Source organism: Mus caroli, unplaced genomic scaffold (genome assembly GCF_900094665.2).
Source record: "Mus caroli unplaced genomic scaffold, CAROLI_EIJ_v1.1 scaffold_9985_1, whole genome shotgun sequence".
Classification (NCBI taxonomy): Eukaryota; Metazoa; Chordata; class Mammalia; order Rodentia; family Muridae; genus Mus; species Mus caroli.
In genome coordinates this window covers 51,955-61,292 of record NW_018390419.1, presented here as the reverse complement: position 1 = coordinate 61,292, position 9,338 = coordinate 51,955, and the positions used below count along the sequence as shown (strand labels likewise).

General features: G+C 34.9%; 1 long non-coding RNA gene across 1 annotated transcript; it reads left to right on the top strand.

The window, feature by feature from the left end:
- Positions 1-3,017: 3,017 nt before the first annotated feature.
- On the top strand, positions 3,018-6,032 carry LOC110288641. The gene is made up of 2 exons (XR_002377291.2): positions 3,018-3,205; positions 5,366-6,032. It is a non-coding gene; the product is annotated as an uncharacterized LOC110288641 (long non-coding RNA).
- The last annotated feature ends 3,306 nt before the right edge of the window (positions 6,033-9,338 follow it).

Below are 9,338 nucleotides of genomic sequence, written 5' to 3'. Positions count from 1 at the left end.
CGGATGTCTGCGGCCCCAAAAGGGTGCTGCCTCAGCGGCTCTGTGGCTCCCGCCTGTCCCAGAAGCTGTCTGCCTCTGTGGTCCTCACTCTAACCTGTAGACTAAGTTCGGCGGAGTCCCGGAGCCAAGATGGTACTCTCTGCAGGGCAGGTCTCTGTCCCGGAACCACATTTTCTGTATCCATTCTTCTGTTGTGGGACATCTAGGTTGTTTTCAGCTTCTGGCTATTACAAAGAAGGTTGCTATGAGCATAGTAGTGGAACACATGCCCCTGTGGCATGGTGGGGCAACTTTTGGTGGGGCAATATTCCCAAGAGAGATATTACTGGGTCTTCAGGTAGATCAATTACCAATTTTCTGAGGAAACTCCAGATTGATTTCCAGAGTGGTTGTACCAGTTTGCAATCCCATCAGCAATGGAGACAGCATGTGCTGTCACCTGAGTTTTTCATCTTAGCCATTCTGACTTGTGTGATGTGGAATCTCAGGGTAGTTTTGATTTGCATTTCCCTAATGACTAAGGATGTTGAACATTTCTTTAGGTACTTCTCAGCCATTCTAGATTCCTCCATTGTAATTTCTTATTTTAATTCTATATCTCATTATTTGTTGGGGTTGTTTGATTTTGTTATTGTTGTTGTTGTTGTTGTTGTTGGTGGTGGTGGTGGTGGTGGTGGTGGTGGTGAGCTTCTTGAATTCTTTATATATTTTGAATATTAGCCCTTTCTTGCATGTAGGGTTAGTGAAGATTTTTTTCCCAATCTGTAGGTTGCTGATCTGTCTTATTGACTATGTCCTTTGCCTTACAGAATCTTTACAGTTTTGTGAGGGCTCAATTGTCAATTCTTGATCTTAGATCCTGAGCCAACAGGTTTTTTTTTTTTTTTTTTTTTTTTTTTTAGGAATCTTCTTCCTGTGCAAATGAGTTCAAGGCTCCTTCCCACTTTCTATTCTATTAGATTCTATTTTCATTTTTCTACATACAGACAGCCAGTTAGGCCACCACTGATTTTTGAAGATGCTTTCTTCTTTCCATTGCTTATTTTTAGCATCTTTGTTAAAGATCAACTGTCGTCCATGAGTGGCTTTGTATCTGGGTCTTCAATTCTATTCCTTAGATCAAATTGTCTATCTGTGTACCAATACCAGACAGTTTTTATCACGATTGCTCTGCAATAGAGCTTGAGGTCAGGGATGGTGATTTCCCCCAGCTGTTCTTTTACTGTTAAGAATTGTTTTCACTATTCTGGGTTTTTGCCCTTCCTAATGAATTTGAGAATTGCCTTTTCCATATCTTTGAAGAATTGTGTTGGGATTTTGATGGGAATTGCATTGAATCTATAGATTGCCTTTAGTAAGATCTCCATTTTTACTATGTAAATTCTGCCAAGCAATGAACATGGTAGATCTCTCCATTTTCTGAAATCTTCAGTTTCTTTCTTGAAAGACTTGAAGTTATTGTCATGCAGATCTTTCACTCATTTGTTTAGATTTAACCCCAAGATATTTTATGTTATTTGTGGCTATCTTGAAGGGAGTTGGATCCCCATTGGATCTTTGGAGCCTCTCATATCCTTGCTGTCTTGCACTTTCTTGAGATTCCCCAGTCCCCCAAACAACAGTGGTGCATATTTCTATTCATTCTCCTTGCCCTCTAGGATTTTGTCCTGTCTCCCTATCTGATTCTGCCCTTCTTCTTCTTTTCCTCCCTTCTCTTATTCATGTCCCTCCCTCCCTCTGACTCCTATAATTAGGTTTTATTTTTTTACCACTATTCTTAAATGCTATGTTTCACTTGAAACACAAACCTAATTTTATGAGTACAAAGGTCATCTACTATATATCCCTAATTTTACTAAATTTCTTCTAGTCTTAATTTTTATTTACTTATATAATAAATTCTGGTAGTTATTCTCTAGGAAGAACTCTGCTGGAGATAATTCCCCTTTATCTTCTTTTATTGGATAATCTCTTCATTGATGTCTTTATTCAAAAGGCTAGCACCACAGGATATGGAACTTAAGGCAGACACTCATTTTTTTTTTTAAAACTTCCTATGGTCTGTGTGGCAGTAGATAGGGGTACCATTTTTTTTGAATTTTGGTACGCTGTGGTTGATGATGACTTTCTACTGATTTTTTTCCAAGATGTTTTCTTTAAGCATTTTCAAAGATGGATTTTCAGGAGCTTCATGGGACTTGTCCTATTTGAGTTTACTCAGTTCTTGAATATGAACATTCATACCTAATGAGCAATTGTTTTCATTTTCCTTTACACTAAAACTTTAATTTTGTTTGAATCTTGAATGTTTTGTTTTTATCTTAAAAATGTTGGCATTTATTTCAGATTCCTGATGCTCCTTTTAAGATCTTACTGAATGGAATTAGTAGTTTTTATTTCAGACTTTTCCTATGTCCTCACAAGGGCACTCAGTAGTCAAAACCAAAAACATATAGCAAAGTATTATGCAGTTAGATGAGCTCTGAATTTTTTGCTAGAATTTTCAATGTCTCATCTCTTCATGGAATGTTTACTACAAATACTATGTCCAAGCATTTCAGATATACTTAGCAAAAGTATAACATATAGATGTCTNTGCTTATTTTGACCCTATCAAAAACCCAGAAACCCTCATTAGCCTTCTGTAGATTTATAAACTGTAAAATCTTATTTACAAATGTATTTCTAGAAAAATGATAAAGAGTGGGAATATATAGGGTCATGTACTATCAAGTTTCTTTTAAAAGTTGCCTATCTACATTGGCATCTGTGTGTTCAGAGCTGTTAAGATATTTACTAGTACTTGAAGGCTTCAGAGCAGACATGTTTGCTGTAGTTAAGCAAGTGCCTTATGTGAAAAGGAAGAACTTGCAACTCTCAGTTTATATGATTAATCTTTCTTCAAGTAATCATTTATTTTGCTAGAAAATGCTAAAGTCGAATTTAATATTGTATTATTTTTGGTTCTTCTTGAGCCTATAACTTGACTTGATTCTCAGCACTTCAAATGTTTTCTCCTTAGACTCAACAGGGAAATGTGGGCCTCCTCCCCCTATTGACAATGGAGACATCACCTCCTTGTCATTACCAGAATATGAACCATTCTCATCAGTTGACTATCAATGCCAGAAGTATTATCTCCTTAAGGGAAAGAAGACAATAACATGTAGAAATGGAAAGTGGTCTGAGCCACCAACCTGCTTACGTAAGTACCTTATTCTCATAGATTATAGGAGATTTTGTTTTATATTATGGATATTTTTCTGTTAATAATAGAAAATTCACAAAATAGATGTATTATTTTGTTTGTTCTCCAGTGCAAAACATTTGCATGTGATAAAAACAAGATTATTAGGTACTTTTTATAACACCCACCTGTCAAATAAAATTCTGCGTGTTATTCTTTACAATTAAGTTTTTACTAACATGTATTAATGTCCACAAAACTTGGCACCAGCATGATATTCTATACCTATTATCTCAGTCGGTGTTCTATTGCTGTGAAGAGATACTATGATCATGGTAACACTTAGAAAAGAGAGCATTTGTTGGGAATAGCTTATAATTTCAGAGATTTAGACTACTATCATCATATTTGGAAGCATGCTGGCATGAAGGCAAACATAATGGCAGAGAAGTAGTTGAGCATTGTACATCTGACTCTGCAGACAGCAGTAAGAAATAGACATACATCTTCTAACAAGGCTATACCAACTCTAACAAGGTCAATAGCTCCTAATCCTTTTTGAGTGTCACCAATCCCCAATGAATAAGCAATAGGTGAGCCTATGGAAGCCATTATTTTTCAAATCACAGCTATCTACATCCTGCATTTATTAAATCCATACAACACCCCCTGCCCTTAGATAAGACAAGTAACTTCTATTAGTCACTGTCATGCATTCTAGAGTTTATTTAGTCTATCTTTTCATTCTCTAAGAAAGAACACAAAGTGGTTGTCTTCCTATATTTGGCTCATTTCTCTTAATGTCCTCCAATGCCTTTTTGTAACTAAAATAATAAAATATATCTTTAATGTCTGAACAAACTTTCACATTTAAGTACCCCACATTTTCTTTATAAATTCATCAATTGCTATTAGTTCAGAAAGTTTTTTCATCTTATCTACAGTAATGTAGCAGTTTGCAATAATCATATACAAGCAGTTTTAGGAGGTTCATATTATTTCCTTTGAGTATATAGCAAAAGAAGCTATATGCAACAATATATGTAAAATCTATTTTTAAATTTTAAGAAATCTCAGTTGTCATCTATAGTAACTTTTCTTAGTCACATTTCCATCAAGACCTTACGAGGTTTCTACCGCACATTCATTACCATTTGTAATTTTAAGGGCTCCTTTCTCTAATGCTATTCTAACTGAGTGACAAGTCATCTTATTATGGCTTTGGTAAAAAATGACAGCAAATGATATTAAGGGGTTTTTTTTTTTTTACTTCAGTTCATATGTATTTTTTTTTAAAGTATCTACTCATTTATCCAATTTTGGTTGGCTTATTTTTCTTTTAAAATACATTTTACCACAGACTAATGACAGTTCATTTTAATGTTATCAACAAACTGAAATCCTGATCAATTATTTAACTAAAATATAAGACAGATATACTGCAAAGCCTTTTCCAAAAAAAAGATACAGTCAATTTAGTCGAAGTGGTGTAATAACTTCTAATCAGGACATAATCAAATCAAATCAAATGAAACCAAACCCAATCCAACCCAAACGAAAACAATTAATTTTCACGTTTTTATGTTTTCTTGGCATAAGATACCCCTTAAAAAGATATGTAAATACCTAGAAACAAACAATAGACAACCATTTATTCTGATTCACCTAGCTTCCTATTTCTTATTTGTATTGATTATGCTCTACGCTATGCACAAGTACCTCATTGTGATGAAATCCAGGGGTCAAGGTTTGTTTTTTGCCTTACAATTTGAAACCCTTCCACACATTCAATGTCCAAAACCAATGAACTGTTTCCCTGTTGTGTTTCCTTGTACTTTCAGTGGTTTGTTCTTACATCTTTGTCATTGACCAACTTTCAGTTGACTTTGCCAAGAATAACAGACATTATCAAAATTTTATTATCTCCCAATTATTTTTATATCATTTACTGTATATGATATCAGTTCTCTAACACAATTTTATTGGAATGTCTATTAAGATGAGTTAACTGCAGATACACAAATTAGTTTTCAAATCAAAAATTAATTTTTGAAGTTACTGATAATGACATTAAATTTATAGATAATTTTCAGAGAAAACCCAAATTGGTCTATAGATATGGGTAATTTCTGTTGGTTTTATGTATTACTTAATGAAATTTTGTATTTTTTCCTTCAGATGCGTGTGTAATACCAGAAAACATTATGGAAGCACACAAAATAATTCTCAAATGGAGACACACTGAAAAGATTTATTTCTACTCAGGGGAGGATATTGAATTTGGATGTAAATATGGATATCATAAAGCAAGAGGATCACTGCCATTTCGTACAAAGTGCATTGATGGCATCATCAATTATCCCACTTGTGAATAAAATCATAATACATTTATTAGTTGATTTTATTGTTTAGAAATGCACATGCATGTCACTAATATACTTTCAATTTGCATTTGAAATGTTGTTTAACTCATGTCTTCTCATAAATATAAACATTTTTGTTATATGGTGATTAATTTGTAACNTTAAAGACTATTGCCAAAATGCAAAAGCAGTACATTCAAAACTCCTAATCCAAAATATGATATGTCCAAGGACAAACTATGTCAAACAAGAAAGTAGATGTAAGTTCTTCAACATCTGTTTCTATTCAGAACTTTCTCAGATTTTCCTGGATACCTTTTGATGTAAGGTTCTGATTTACAGTAAATAAAAGATATATTGACTGATTCTTCAAATTAATATGATTTCACAAAGCATGTAACATCCAAACTATCATATATTATATCACTAATGCATACAATTAATTACTATATGATACTTTCAAATAAAAGAATCTAAGAAACTTCTTGCATATGAACTTCTAATATTTGATACATTGAAATAATAAAAGATTCAAGCAATTTTACAAATGGATTAAGATTTTCACAGGGTGTATGAGTCTATCACTGCAATAATATTGACATTAAATATTTGATATCACTCATAAACAGGCAATGTGCATCGTCTTAGGCAGGATTTTATTGCTGTAAAGAGCCATATTAGCCAAGGCAACTCTTATGAAGAATAACATTTAATTGGGTTTGGCTTACAAATTAATATATTTAGCCCATTATCATCATGGTGGAAAGTATGACAGTGTCCAGGCAGACATGATGCTGTCAAAAAGGCTGACATTTCTACATATTAATTCACAAGAAGCAGAAGACGATGTGTCACACTGAGCATAGTGTTAGCATAGAAAACTTCAAAACCTGTCTCCACAGTGACACACTTCATCCAACATATTCATACCTACTTTAACATAGCTACACCTCCTAATAGTGTCATGTCCTATGGACAATCATTCATGCACATGAGTCTTTGGGTACAGTAGCTATTGAAATTAACACATCCACATACATACTCTGTAACCAAATTAATAAGGTAAAATTAAAATAAATATAAATTAATTCATAAAAAGTACAGTTATCTATAGAATTAATATTATAAAGTGTTTCTAGTCATTATCTTTAAAGAGATTGTTATTTATAGAGGATAGACTTATACATCTTTAGATATTGAAAATTTGACATTTATTCAACAAATGAGCCTTTAATTTTTCTATTATATATATGTAAAAATTTGTTCATATACATGCATACACATATATATTTTATAAACAACATATACACACATACCTATTATATACACATATATTATATATGATATATACATATATACATTGTATAAGTAATCTCTGCATGCCAGACATAATCTTTTTCAAATCCATTGTAGAGTTGCAATCCAATTTTTCCATGTAATGTTGGGTCTATCACCTCTCTTAAAACTGTTATCCCTTTCTTAGCCTGTTTGTTAAAGAACATTAGATGCCCAAAGTCACCAGATGGAGGTCTTACCTTTTATGTCAATAAAGTGTTTGTTGTATGGTTCATTGCAGGTACATTCTCTATTCTGAAAACAAAACTTATAGTGTAGCTGAGCTTTAGGAAAAGGAAGCAATTCTTTTTCTAGTGTATCACTAGGGGTGATAGTGGGTTTCTGTTTCTTACCCCTTGATCTTTGACCCATGGATCCTGGCTACAGGAGAGACCAACTGTATAGTATGCAAATATTGAAAACATATTATGTTCTCTCGAGAACAGTGCAACAGCTCTTCCAGCTGCTGCCATGTAATTTCACACTATAGCTGTGCCTTTTTATCTCTCCATAAGACTAGTTGCTGCAGAATAATGGGCAACATTATAAGATCAATGGATTCTATGATCATGGATGGGTCTTGGTCAGATGTAAAACTGTGTGCAATAACACGATGGTGAATGAGGTATTATTTAAGTCCACAGATAGTCATTTTGTCTGAGGCATTATTTGCAAGACAGGCAAATCTATAACTAGAACATGTATCCAATCCAGAAAAACAAAAAGGTGTACTTTTCACAGAAGGAGTGGTCCAATATCAGACAATTTGTCACCAGGTTGCTGGCTAGTCTCTAAGAGAATGGTGCCACATCAGGAGCTCTGTATTGGTCTATGTTGTAGGCAGATTTGACCCTAAGAATAAAGCTATAGCCAGGGCTGTCTTGGTGAGTGGAATTCCATATTGTCAACTCCAGGTATATACCTCATCACTTCACCATCTCCACATTGTTCAAGAGTGCATTGGACAATGACAAGGGTGTCTGTGAAAAGAAGTTGACTATTCACAGAATGAGGCATTTAGGCTACTTGCTTATTGAAATCTTCCTCAGCAACAGTCACTTATTGATGAACATTTCCATGGGAATCAAGTTTCTACACATCTTCTGTGAATGTGGAAAGATCTATCCACATAGATCTTTTTACCCTAAGGTCCTTATCATCAATTTTCCAATTATGATCTTCCTCAAACCCCATCCAACCAACAAATTAGCTATAGCCCATAAATCAGTGAACAAGTCCACATCTGATGATTTCTCTTTTCAAACAAAATATATGACCACATATACTGTCTGAACTTCTGCCCATGGTGCAGATTTCTCTTAACCCATGACTTTCAGCTTTGCCAAAAGGGTTGATAATACTGCACCTGTACATTTCTGGTTGGTGCCTGTATAACATGCAGAACCACTAGTAAACCAGGCCCCAGTCTTCTTATCAGTCAATAAATCATAAAGAACAGACCACAAGGCTCTAGGGACACACTTTTCAGCAGGGAGCATTTTAACAGGAGTTAAAAGAACCCAGATGCCAACAGAGGAATGGATACAAAAAATGTGGTACATTTACACAATGGAGTACTACTCAGTTATTAAAAAAATGAATTTTTGAAATTCCTAGGCAAATGGNTGGACCTGGAGGGCATCATCCTGAGTGAGGTAACACAATCACAAAAGAACTCAAATGATATGTTCTCACTGATAAGTGGATATTAGCCCAGAAACTTAGGATACCCAAGATATAATATACAATTTGCAAAACACATGAAACTGAAGAAGAACGAAGACCAAAGTGTGGACACTTTGCCCCTTTTTAGAATTGGAAACAATCACCCATGGAAGGAATTACAGAGACAAAGTTTGGAGCTGAGAGAAAAGGATGTACCATCTAGAGACTGCCATATCCAGGGATCCATCCCATAATTAGCCTCCAAACGATGACAGCATTGCATACACTAGCAAGCGTTTGCTGCAAGGACCCTGATATAGCTGTCTCTTGTGAGACTATGCCAGGGCCTAGCAAACAAATAAGTGGATGCTCACAGTCACCTATTGGATGGATCACAGGGCCCCCAATTGAGGAACTAGAGAAAGTATCCAAGGAGCTAAAGAGATCTGCAACCCTAAACTAACCAGTACCCCAGAGCTCTTGACTCTAGCTGCGTATGTATCAAAAGATGGCCTAGTCGGCCATCACTGGAAAGAGAGGCCCATTGGACACGCAAACTTTATATGCCCCAGTACAGGGGAATGCCAGGGCCAAAAAAAAATGGGAATGGGTGGGTAGGTAAGTGGGGGGAGGGTGTGGGGGACTTTTGGGATAGCATTGGAAATGTAATTGAGGAGAATATGTAATAAAAATATATATAATAAAAAAAAAGAAAGTGAAAAAAATCATTTGGTCGACTTGTTCATGTAATTGACTTGTTCCAGCCTTCAGGAGCTTCTCAGACCCAA